Source organism: Staurois parvus, unplaced genomic scaffold (genome assembly GCF_062004578.1).
Source record: "Staurois parvus isolate SC_StPar_1 unplaced genomic scaffold, SC_StPar_1.0 ptg000287l, whole genome shotgun sequence".
Lineage (NCBI taxonomy): Eukaryota > Metazoa > Chordata > Amphibia > Anura > Ranidae > Staurois > Staurois parvus.
Window position 1 is genome coordinate 3887963 of NW_028318083.1, and position 13689 is coordinate 3901651.

Below are 13689 nucleotides of genomic sequence, written 5' to 3' on the forward strand. Positions count from 1 at the left end.
AATTATTTTTAAAGATAACTTTCTGTAGTAAATACATGGTATCATGATGATCAGTTTCTACTGAGGTCTCCTTAAATAATATATGGTTATCTGCAAAGAGTATATTGGATTACTTTACAAAGTTCCTGCAAGGGTCAGGTAAGTTTAAATTTGTGAATCTACTAGAGATTGTTAACTGATCTCTGATTATCTTTGTGCTTATTCTCCAACATTTGGTTTTGAAAAAAAAAAAAGCATTTTTCCCTTTTAAACTGAAGACAGTCTTCATTGGTGGTAGGAAATGTAGACATGATTTAACCACAGAAAAATCTTTCCTGTAATACATCTTTTTATAGACATGCACAGTCAGAGCGTTCCAAGCTGCATGTTTATTTCAGTGCAGGAGGAATGGGAAACACAGCTAGGAACTTTAGTTCTAGATTATTTGAAGAAAAGTACGGTAACTATAGATGACCAGCCTGGATGGTTTCTTTTTTTTTTCTTGAGATTGGTCAGCAAGGTGTATCTGCTGGCATCCATAAACATGAGGATCACCATTTTATCTGGGCAATCAGCACATATCCATAGCCACCGTCAAGTGGAACTTTTTATGATGGAAGGATTAGAACTTCTGTCAGGTTCATACTTCTTGAAGTAGTAAATTGATGGTGGTATCCCAATGGGGCATCTAGATGATGAATAGGCTGCTCACGTGAATTGAGGAACTGCTGGAACAGTTGCCTTGGACTATAGATGTAATAAGTGAGTGTGAAACTTGATGTGCCACACCAAAGGTTAGAGGTTTTGTTTCAATACAAATTAAAACAAATTAACTACAAAAAATATACATTTTATTCCAGGGTTTAATTCCAAAAAAAGAGGCTTTATTCCAAACCTATCACATGTGCTACAGCCAACATGCTTCAGGGACCACACATTGTCCCCTTCACCAGGGCTAAAAACATTATGTGATAATATAAGATCAGCCCAGAAAGTCTGATCGTTCACAGAGAGTGTGAGCTAAGTGTGGATGGAGGACTGGTGTCATCCCACCTACACACAGGATTGAATTAGTGAGTGTGGATTAAGAGGAGCCATCTCATATCCATATCTATTTATGTTATTGGATATTTGTAGTCCAGTAAGGTGCATGGTTTGGAAGGTGGTGGAGAGTGTTTTTTTTTGTTTCACTAAGTGGTGTTGAAGAAGGGAGCACTTTATCACATGTCCAAAGGATAATACACTATGATACGTTTTTCTTCGGAGGTATTCCTTATGAGGATGATGATGTGTTCACAGGATTCTTATGGGGAATGAGATGTAAAGCTATATAAAGTATTTTTAGAGTAAAGGTATTTAATTCAGCCACATTTAGTGGACACTGGGTGATTTTTATAAATTTTTAAAACAAATACACATTGATTTTTGCTTTATTTTTTAGGATAATGCACTATATGTAGTTCTTTGTTCTTACCGAGTTACACGTGGACACAAAAGAATTAATTTTGGAGATAGATCAAGTTAAAATATGATATTTTGAAGATTCACAGACGCTGAGGAGGTTTTTTTGACTTTGGACTTTCTGGGGAGAAAGTGTGATTTTTTGTGCATCTAGAGTGTTTATTTAATTTAGATAGCAATTTTGTGGGTACACAGATTTTTATATTCATTAAACTGAATAGTGTATATAGAAAAATGAAAACACTATTATGATAAGTTTGCATGATTTTAATACACTGGACCATCAAATCTCAAGGTCACAACATGATTGCAGGATTTTAATACACTGGGCCATCAAATCTCAAGGTCACAACATGATTGCAGGATTTTAATACACTGGGCCATCAAATCTCAAGGTCACAACATGATTGCAGGATTTTAATACACTGGACCATCAAATCTCAAGGTCACAACATAATTACAGATATTGGTTTCAGCATGTAAACGTGAGTGAGTTGTGAATATATAGCTTATGTTCTTTCATTTATGCATAAAAGTATACATATTGCTATGTTAGATCTCTTTTTATGCACTATTTCAGTTTAGTAATTTTATAATATCACTTCACATTCTTAGCCCTGATGAAGGGGACGATGTTTGGGCACTGAAATGCGCTGGTAGAGCACCTGTGATACGTAAAACCTCTTTTGGAGCTCTAACGTTTGGTGTGATGCTTTGATTTTCACACTCATATATTAGGTTCATACGGCTGTCTGTGTCCCCTTTTTGGGATATTGACTTCCTGTCCTATGGATATGCCAGTCAAGTGAGGGAAAGTCTCTCCAAGGGCTGGAAAATTCTAATTTTACAATTGCCACTGAAACCAGTATCCCTTCTGTGAGATTGCCCTGTTCTCTAGCAACACCTGTAATTTTTTTAATTTTCTCTCTCTTTCCTGATTACAATCCTATTTGGAACACAAAGTGAGGGTTTACATTGCTGCCTACAAAAAACAACTGATGTCTGAGTGCAGAAAGCACAGGATATTTCACTCAGTTTTTATTTTATTTTAAAAATATATTGATTTTATAAGATACACCATAGTAGCTCACAAGACACAAGAATCACGTCTCATAACAGAAAGCACAGGATGCTTGCTATTACTACTTTTGATCAGAAACAACTCCTCAAGCTGGCCATACATCCATGGATTTTGTTTATATAGCGGGCTAAACCAAGGAACTCTAACAGATTCCTCCATCCACACTATACAGAGGGTATGGCTGAATCTCCCACTGTGGCTTTTGTATTCTGACAGGTGGCGCCACTGGCTTTTAGAATACCCGAACAGTGCCTGCATCTAACTGGAGGCAGGCACTGTTTGAACAACATTTTTCCACCCTGCTCCTTCCATTTTTCAGTATAAGAATGGCGGTCTGGGTGTCACCGACAGGGCAGCCCACTGATTGAATTTCAGCCAGTTCATTTACATAGCATATGGCCAGCTTTAGTGTCCTATCTGAGATTAAAGTGGCTCTAAAGGCTTAAGGTTAAAAAAAGCTTAAAATATTCTGAGTTCAGGAAGGGGTGGGGCTGAGCTGCACTCTGTGTGTCTATGGACACACACAGCTGGCTTGGCTGCACGAGTGCATCCATAGCAAGTGGCTTGCTATAGTGGGCACACAGCAGAGGGAGGAGCCAGGAGCGCCACCAGGGGCCCCAAGAGGAGGTGGATTGAGGCTGCTGTGTGCAAAACCATTTCACAGAGCAGGTAAGTATAGCTTGTTTGCAATTTTAAAAAAAGCAAAATATGAGATCACAATCACTTTAAAATTATTATGGAGGCCTTAACTTCTCAGCATGGGATGTAAGCCTCACCTACCTCCAACATAGTACCATGTCTGCCCACCATCTTGGGGATAGGTGACTGTCAGTGTACTAGCACCTAAACACCACTGAGATCTCCATGTCAAAGTCAAAGTCAGACTGGTTCACAGAGGAGTCATTTTTGACAACAGAGGAAATAACAGGGACCTTGTGGTAAGGAAACACTTTATATCAGAGTGAAGCAGGGGTTCCCTTTAAACTTTGTTACAGTTTGCTGTTTCCAGGACATTACCTGTTTGGTAACAAGAGATAAGAGGGTACTAGAGGAGCAAACGTAAGCCAGTCATAGATGGTTTGAATCTTAGCCAGTTCAGAAGCATCATGGATGGCTTTAGTTTTCTATTCTGATCACCAAATCTAGACAATGTAATTGTTATCTAGTGTGACGTTATTTTCTGAATTGTACAAACATTTTACATGCTCCTTGAACTCTGGCCTACACTACAAATCACTGTCTCTATGGAAACCTTTTATCCTGAAATTCTCTTCATATAAAAGCACAAATATCCCGATACATATTTCTTCTGACACCTAAATTATTATATTATCATATGACTCTTGGCAACATGTTAGTAGTGTGGTACGGCTCCATTGTGTAAGAGGGAAATGATATTCGTTCAAATGTAAAGTTGCAGTTTAGTTATAATCGATAATTAAAGCGATTCTATAAGGTTTGTTCTTTTTTTTAAAGAAAAAATAACAAACATGTCTATACTTACCTGATGTGTGCAGTGGTTTTTCACAAAGCAGCCTGGATTCTCCTCTTCTTGGGTCCCCTCCCTCCTGGCAGGTGCCCCCGCAGCAAGCAGCTTGCTGTGGGGGCACCTGCTGCTTAGTGTGTCCATTCACACACACAGAGTCATGGCTTGGCCCCACCCCCTATCTTCTCATTGGCTCACTGGCTGTGGTTGACAGCAGTGGGAGACAATGGCTCCAGCTTCTGTCTCAGCCAATGAGAAGGGGGTATTCCGGGATAGCCAAGACTCCAGTGAACATTGCTGGATTGAGAAGGGGCTTAGGTGAGTATTAGGGGGGCTGTTGCACACTGAAGGTTTTTTACCTTCATGCATGGAATGCATGAAGGTAAAAAACCTTGAGCCTTTAAAAACGGGGGATGCAGACGACTTTTTGTTTTTCATCTAGGCATTGCTGTAATGCACCCGGTCACCTAGCTCCTTAACATGGACCTTCATTCCCAAAATTTTCTTTTCTTTCCTGCAAGCCACCCCAACCCTCCACAATATCAAAAGTATATGCAGTATATATTTTTCTGTATTTTTATTCTGAACCACTCTGCCTCCATTCTTGCGTATGTGAGATTGACATGTCCTGCTCATGCAGCCTCTTGGGATGTCCTTCTTACATATCCCAGTTGTTGGAGGGCAGACCTGAGTGCATCATTGGGGGATAGCCACAAGAACTCAGAAGAGACACTCGGCTCCTAATAATGTAGAAAGGAATAATGGCAATACTAGACCTGGTGTATGACAGCAGAGCAGCAGGTCTCAGCAACTGGATTCACTAGGAAGGCCTTTAGAGAGCAGTGTGGTGGGGAGAAATGGAAGGAAAAGATAAAAGGAGGGGGGAGAGGAAAAATCTTATCATTCTATTCATATTAAGGCCTCATGCACACAGGACGTTTTGCAAACTCTCATAGAAGTCATTCCTCCTGGCAGGAGCGTGTTGGCAGGAAAAAAGTCTAACACTTGTAAGCCCTGGTTCACATTGATGCGGTGCGGAATTCACAGCGTTTTCAGTGCAAATTCCGCACCGCATCAGAATCGCACCCCACTCATGCGAACCGCTGTGGGTGTGTATGTGAACAACACTCCGAAAGCGGTCCGCAAAACGCGGTACGATGTGCAGAATCGGATCACATAAGTGTGAATACCCATGTGATCCAATTCTAGTGTGGACCCAAAAAAGGGTCCTGCACGTTTTTGGTGCGGGTGTGGTGTGAATAGAGCCATACAAAATGTATGGCTTCAATCGCACCACACACAAATTGCATGTGATTTGCACAGGAATACGGTGCAGTTCCTGTGCGAATCATATGTGATATACCGCACCGAACATATGTGAACCCAGGTGTCGAAAGCTTTTAGGCATGTTTACAGGCGGCAAGAGGTTGAACGTTAATTCATTTCATTGACAAGAAAAATAATTTATTCTGGCTATTAAAATTAATAGACCCTCAAGTGCTAAACGCGCCTAGTGTTTAGACGTGTTTAGGTGCATTTAGGAGAGTCAACCGTTTTTTCTGCCAAAACTCTGCTGCTCTTGGACACACTGGCAGTGGGGTTTTTTGACTGCCTCTAAAATCTCCTGCCATTAAATGCTGCTAAAAGCCTCTGTGTACATGGACACATAGGCTAACATGCAGGGGTGTTTAGAGGCAGGAAAAAAACCCAAAAAGGCGTGACGCCCCTAGGAGCAACTGCAAAAACATTCAGTGTGCATGAGGCCTAATGAGTCACATCCCACTTATAATTCATTCTCTCAAGGATACGGGTGTCAAACTTGAATATTCAGAACACCACCCTTCTGCTGATCAAGTAAAAGCAATCTACACCTCTAAACAATCCACACTTTCTATTATTTGAACTTGAAAAGAGTCTGTTCTAGGCCCATGCTCTTCTAGGCCCATGCTCTTCTAGGCCCATGCTGTGTCCTAATTGGAGATGAGCTCAGGCGTGTTCACAGCCTAGTCCAAATCCATGTGAGAGTCTGTCAGAAAGTTTTCACCATACTAGGCCAATCATCTGTGGCTGGGGAATTCCCTGCCCTGCAGCCACACATACAGTACAGGTGATATGCCTACAGCTACAGCTGTCATGGGTTCAAACTAGGAACCAAACATGCCCAAGCATGTCCTAATATTAGAGAAGATCAATCACCCGATCACAAAATTGTCTTATTGTCCTACCAATATACGGTTTTTTTTGCATGTTACACAGTAAATTACATAAATTACATATTTGGTTTGGCAATTTACGAATTGCTTGATTACAAAGAAATTGCTATTGGTATATGATACAACACGACCATAGAGATGATTCATCTTTGAACATGCTGTCCTTTTGCTTTTCACAAAGAGACTGAGGAATCAAATATTACCCATTGTTAGAGCTCTTTTGGCCTCAAGACACACCCCTTGATAAAATATCTCTCATACCTGCATCCCTATAAAGAATGAGCAGGTATCTACATATAATCTGTTTAATTTCTTCAAATTCCAGGCTATAACATGTGAAGACTATGAATCTGTCTGTTGCACTTTTTTAATATATGTTCTTGTATGTAAGATCCTCTTTAGAAGATTTCTTGGCCTCTGAACAAGCTCTTTTACCAAACCAAGTAAACCATTCAAGTCGGCACTTTAAGAATCTTTCAGCCATTGCCATTGCCTTCTGATCAAAAACATCCAGTCCAATTTTGCCTTGTCCTAATAAAATGGCCCCTGATTATTGCCTTTTTAACATGCATAGGATAACAGCTGTCGATGCAGAGTAGAGAAGTCCTGGAGGTTGGCTTGAGATAAGCCCTTAAGTGGATGCTTACATGGCTCTAAGGACAACTCAAAAAGTCTGGATAGTCAATGTGAGTAGTGTGTTCATTACCCATAAACCTGAGATTTAATGCATTATCATTCAGATACTCCAAGAAATCCTCCACTGAAGAGTCCTGATGTGCAATAAAAATGAGATTGTAATGTAATGTGACAATTATCTAATCTTTTCTCTGAACAGATTCATATCTCCAAAGACATGACCCATATGTAGGTTAGCATATGTGGGCACAAACATTGCACCCATAGAAGTCAGTAGTGTCAGTAGAACACCCACTGTGTCCAGACATAAATGCTCTAAATCAACAGAATACCGAATGTAACAATCCAATAGGTGTCTTAGCACCTTTAATCCTAAACCATGAGGAAATCATCCAGTCTGTAACTAACCCTCTAGTCCCCCATCCCACACACCCTGAAATCTGGGATTCCCCCTCTATTCCCCCATACTAGACACACTTAAACCTGTGCCTCCCCTTTTCATCCTACTATATTGGACATCTTGTAATCTGTGAATCTCACTACTCCCCCCCATCTTGGGCATCTTGCAATCTGTAACTTCACTTCCATCTCCCCATATTGGGCATCCTCCAATCTGTGACTGCCCCTCCATCTGTAAATACCAGCACCCTGCCATCTGTGACTGCCCCCAACACCTCTATCCCATACGTTCTTCAATCTATGACTCTTAACAAGCTACAGCCACTTTTGCTGTGACGTGTTCAGGTGTATAGCCAAATCCATTTATACTCAGTGCCCCAAGGTCGATGGAGTGTTATAGATGTGAATATAAAGCAGCCAAGGAAAATCTGACAGAGTTGCTAACCCTTCTACACATTATCCAAAATGAAAAATAATTTAGCTAAGAGTGTGGCAGTTATAAAAAGATGAAAAGTTTCTTAATGAAAAAATAGGTTTCTTATGACACAGATTCCCTATGCAAACTGAGTATATAGTTTTTCCATAAAATCTGAAAAATAAAGGCTTCCTGCCTGTAGGGTTCATGTATTTTTACTTATTTGGCCCTGAACTAGGCAATATGAGAAGAACAGCTGCATAATCTACAGAGAGTTACAAACTATTTCTGTGTCTAACCTGAATGAAAAAGTATTCATGGACAAGAGCGGAATTATCCATCACAAGCAAAATAACAGTGGATTCTGCTTCAGCGCTTTTTCAGCCTGAAGGCAAACATTTAATAAATGCCCTCAACCAGATTTTACTCTAGATTCTGGATTAGTAACTATTAATTATGAAGTAGGATAAATCGCAACCACTCTGTCTTTAAAATGTGTCGCTCTATTGCCGAAGGATATCTTGCCCAGTAACTCTGGGAGTTGAGTATGAGAAGATAGCAGCAAAACTCACATGGACACTGCAACTTTACTTTAGAAGGGAAATTCTCCAGAAGAACTAAGATGGTTGTAGACTGCAGAGAGGGATCATAAGACACCCTGTAATTCAGAGAACAGCCATCATCATGTTTTTGAATGCATATGGGAGCGCTAACTGGGGTCCATGTGACATGCTGCATAAAATAGTACATGCTCACTTTTCATTACATTTCATTGCTTGTAAAATGTTTACCTCTACATGTGTGCTTTATGTGTGCACCTCCTTTGTACAACATTGCATGCCTAACTGTTATATGTCGTAGTCCAGCATATTGCTGTCTAATTGTAACCCCCTACTAGACAAGAAAGCTCATTAAAAACTATTGAAAAGGGATCTTTAGAACAATTTCATCGTAAATATACTGTTGTAGCACCCTCCAAGTCAGCTAGGGGGAGCTAGACCTCAATTGTTAGCTAGGAGGGCTAAGTAGCAGCCTGGGTGTGATAGCTAGCAGGGGTCAAATTGTAGTCAGAGCTGAGAGGCTCTGCAGACCCACCCTCTGCAATTTCTCCCTGATCTAGAACTTTGGAGAAAGGTCTAGAAGCAGTGGGTGGATCTGAGGAGTGGCTGATCTGCACTTTTGAGGGAACCTGGCCGATTCCCAACAGGAAGCTTGGCAAGGGGTCAGGACAACCCTTAAAAATGAGTGAGCCTGCTCAGCTGCAGGAGAGTTCAGGTGGAAGACAGAGAGGGAATGTGAGGCTGAAGGCAGGAGCCTGGAAGGGGGGCCAGATGGAGAGAGGGGCTTACCTACAGGCAGTGGGGCTGGAAAGGATGAAAGCTCAGACCCTCACTGGCCCCCAGAGCAAGAACCACCTGTGCAGCAGGGAAGAAGCGGCGCGGCTAAAAGGCCTTCTATCAACCACCGACCCACCAGCAGCACAGGAGAAGGATTGAGTGAGTAACCCTGCGCCATCTGGGCCAGATAGGTGAAGAAGCACTCTGGTGAAAAACCAGATTCGCCGCCTACTGGGGCTGTCTAACACCTTAGATCGACAGGCACCGGATCCCCTGCTGCTCAGGGATACCTCCAGACAGCTGTGTAAAGAAGAGGAGTTTATGTGGGGTCTGGGGTGGTACTACAGGAGATGCTGGCTAGCTTTCCAAAAGAGACTGTGTTGCAGTAGAGACTTGTAAATAGTTCTCGGAAGTTGTACTCAGTTCATCAGTTCCATTGGGCATCCCATATACGCATTACCCCATCAAAGTTGAAATCCCCCTAATAAAACACCAAAAACAAGCTCAAGGACTGATTACTGACTTCTGGATGCAAGTCTGTGGAAAATGCATGTTGCCTGGCTGTGCAGGACAATAGGGAGACCCAAATACTCAGCAACTCCTAAGGGGGCAGTGCTACACTGTATATAGGAAAGGAAGCACACAGGTGGCACAAACCCCTTAGCGCATTATCCAATGTTTATTTAAAAAAAAAATTTAAAACAGTAAACATACAAAATGAGGTGCATAAAAAAGCCTATGAAGCCACAGGGATGGCCCTATGAAGCCACAGGGATGGCCCAACGAGATGGCAGAGTATCTGATTGGTGGTGAGGTTGGCTCTCTGATGCGTTTCAAGGATGTGTCCCTTTCCTCAGAGCTGAATAGCTCTGAGCAAAGGGACACATCCTCGAAATGCGTCAGCCTATGTGCTTCCATTCCAGTTTTGGTTGATCTCCCAGTCTGAGGAGAGCTGCACCACCAAGATTTTATTCCAAGGCTATCAATATATCGGATTCCCTGGTCTCTTCCTGGCATTGACCCCTTTGAGGCGCTGGAGTGTTAGTGCCTACACTGTATATAGATAATAGCATGTCTATGTACTCAGGATCATCAGCAATGGATCCCCTAAAGTTATTTCGAAAAGCTGGAAAATAATGCATGATGAGGGTATGTGTAAAGATGGCTGGAACTGCTATAAACCTCAAAAGGTTAAAGCTGTAAGAAAATAATATATTTGGATCTTTTGAGCTTAGCATTCACAGCTTTTATTAAAAGTCCACAGTACATAGTGCAAATATGTACTGATAAGCTAACTGATGCTCCTTGTTGGGTTTGTTGGATCAAAAGGAGACACCATAACTGCTCTGTGTGCCCCTAAAAGACTGAATTCTATGTGATTTATCAGTGCTGCAGATTTCCCTCCACACTGGTGAACTGGACAAACGTTTTTTTCTCACTCAAGCTATTACTTGCTACAGTGACATTATCACATGTATGGGTAGATCTGAAGAATACAGTTTATGAACATCTTGCTAAACTTCTGTGTACCATGTGTACATGGTTATTGGGTAATAGCCATGTACACATAAAGATATGGCTACCACAAGACTGTATATTCATCTCACTTAAGTGATATTGAAAAGGATAACAATGGGCAATGCCTATGAATTGGTTGATTTCTAGCAAATTAGGTGTAAAATGGCCTGTCTTAGACCAGCCCTTTCTCAACCAGGGTGTCCAGGCACCCTGGGGTGCCTTCAGGCTTTTTCAGGGGTGCCTTGGCAAAATGCATAAAAACTGCCCAAAAATTGTATACAAACCAGCAAGTAGATCAAGCCAGCCTTTTAGTTACACAGTCATAGGTTTTCATTGTGCAGTTTTACAACCTGCCAGCATCTTAACCAATTACATCAGTAATTGATAAGGAGGACATTGAGCGACTGTACAGCATCCTTGTTTGCCCCTCTTTGTCAGCAGTGAGGTCACATTAGCTGAGTGAGGGAGAGAAACTGAGGGAGAAACACTGGAATACTAGCGAGTACCAGTTTGCAAAGGAATATTTGCTTTGGAAGAATAAATCACCTCCAACGTTGGGTGTCCTACACGTCTGGATGTTGCTGCATTATGTAAAACTATTAGAATCATTTTTTACATTTTAGATTGGGATGCCTTGAGACTAGAATTTGAAAGGGTGCCTTGAGATTATCCATAACTTTAAAGGGTACCTTGAGATTATCCATAACATTAAAGGGTGCCTTGAGATTATCCATATTTTTAAAGGGTGTCTTGACTGAAAAAAGGTTGAGAAACACTGTCTTAGACAATAATTAGTCCACTGTATGGCCAAACTTTACCATAGTGAGAATTAGAAAATTTGGCACTGACTGGTTGATGATAAAATGATTCAAGCTTTATTAAGTATTCATCAAGATATAAAAGTCTTGAGGCCTTAAGGTTGGGGCAGAAACATGTCAATTCTTTAATGATGATATGATGGATACTTTTATGTCTTGGTGGATACTTAATAAAGCGTGAATCATTTTATCATAAACCAAATGCCGGCTTTTCTAACTCTCGGATGTTTATCTACAGTATGTATAGCCTATATACTAGCATAGACCTGTTCTAGTGGACACTATATTCAGGGGTTGCAGCACCACAAATGTTCTTTTTACCATAGTGAGGTATGGAGAGAATTACGAACCGAAGAGAATTACCAATAGGAAACAGGGTTCCATACTTGCCTGCCCTGATATGTCTTTATCTGTACACAGTGGAGGGATTCGGGGGAATGATGTAAGACCTTTATTACTACACATCCTGTATGACATCACAGTTCGCCTAAGAGCAGATACAGATCCACTAGGTGCATGGGCTACAGGGAGGAGGATTAATAACTGGTAAGCACTAGCAGATGAAACCACTGCAGCAAGGTATGAATATCTTGTGTCACTTGTTCTATCCCATTTCATCTTCTGACTAAACTAGCTGTGGATATTAGTGTGCATATTGTAGGAAATTTAGACTTAACTACATTGGGCAGGTGTTAATCCAACTTTCCATTACTGTAGTGGAATACGGTATTTTGCATCTTCTAGATAGTAAAAATAACAGACATACAGCCATAATAGTAACCCAGAAGCACTATTAGCTTAGTGGTGCGGATCTGCCATTATCCATTTTATGAGTAAACACGTTTCATCCTGCTGAATGCACTGAAAGTTAGATCACAGCATGGAAATATTCTTTCATTGTTTACATCTAATGCCTACTGGGCCCCGTGAGAGGGAGTTCTGGAGGAGATACTTGGCTGGTGAATAGAAGAAGGAAACTCTGCCATGTGATTTTATACACTGCCACTTCACGTTGTCCCTCTAGATAATGCTGGTTTCTATATTGCTTGCAACGATTCACATTTAATGCTTTCGATACATATTGCTACAAGTGTTCTTTAATGATGAATTCTGATCTAATGGGAAAGCAGAATACTTATTTTTAAAAAAAGAATATGACCATTTAAATGTTGGAAACTATGGGGTTGATTTATTAAAAGCAAACCAACTGTGCACTTTCCAAGTGCAGATGCTCCAGAGCTTAGTAAATTGGCTTCTATCATCCAATCACGTGCAAGAAAAAATTATGTTTTAAAATTTTCCTTGCATGTGCAATTCTTTGTAAAGTGAAGCTTTACCTCGTTTACTAAGCTCTGGAGCAACTGCACTTGCAAAGCGCACAGTCTGTTTGCATGTATTAAAATCGACCCCAATGTGTTTCTTGTAGTGTGGATAACTACTATCTGATGCCTTCAACTATTTTGTACAACACAGTAGTACACAATCAATTCCCTACTTTTGTGGATGGTGGTAGAGGGATACATGCACCATAAAACCATTGTTCAGGACAAAGTTTGCAGGATCTTCTAATATAAATATGGGATTATCAATTGTGATCATTATCTATATAGTGATGCTTGGATAAATGACTTTGTTCCATTACTGAACCACTAATTCTTTCCAGCAAACACTGCAACTGTGAAAGAGTAGGGTATCCTAATCTGAGTTTTCATGTAACCTGCTGTGGGGTGTATGTGTCTGCTTCATGAAACCTGTTTTTTTGTTTATTTTTTAAATAAATGTTTATTGAAGTTTTTCAAGGTTAATACAATACATTCTTGACATAGACATCTTATCAATCAGAAATATTTATAAAACAAGTACAAAAGCCTGTACAACAACTACCATGCATACAAAAAGGGGGTGTCAGAAATAGGCTTGGAAGATATAACATGATAGTAATGAATGTTGAACCTTAACATTAAGAATTTCCCTAGGAATGGAAGCTTGGATACAGTAGCCTGAACAGAAGTACTTCTCTATCTGATAGAGTATTATAAAATGATGACCATGTGGGCTAGTTACAACCTAATGCAGAATATGTAATCCACAGAGAATCAAGGAAGAGGATAAATGGGGTTGGAGCTAGAGAGCTGGTTGGTCATTTGGAGTTTACCCAGTGTGTTGGTTAGTTGAGCTTTGAGATACCAATCTGTGTAGCGGAAGGGTTCCACATGAGCGGATAATTCAGCAGGTGAGAAGGAATGCTCCATGTAGCATCGCCATCTTGAAACGAAGTGACAAGTGGACAAGTTTTGGGTGATGGCGTCAAGCCTTTCCAAGTTGAAATGGTTAGTTAGCACATGT

At 40.7% G+C, this 13689-nt stretch overlaps 1 protein-coding gene across 2 annotated transcripts in view; it reads right to left on the bottom strand.

The window, feature by feature from the left end:
* The window catches only part of ELOVL2 (ELOVL fatty acid elongase 2), a 152257-nt gene that overhangs the window by 82374 nt on the left and 56194 nt on the right, over positions 1–13689 (bottom strand). The window lies entirely within an intron of this gene.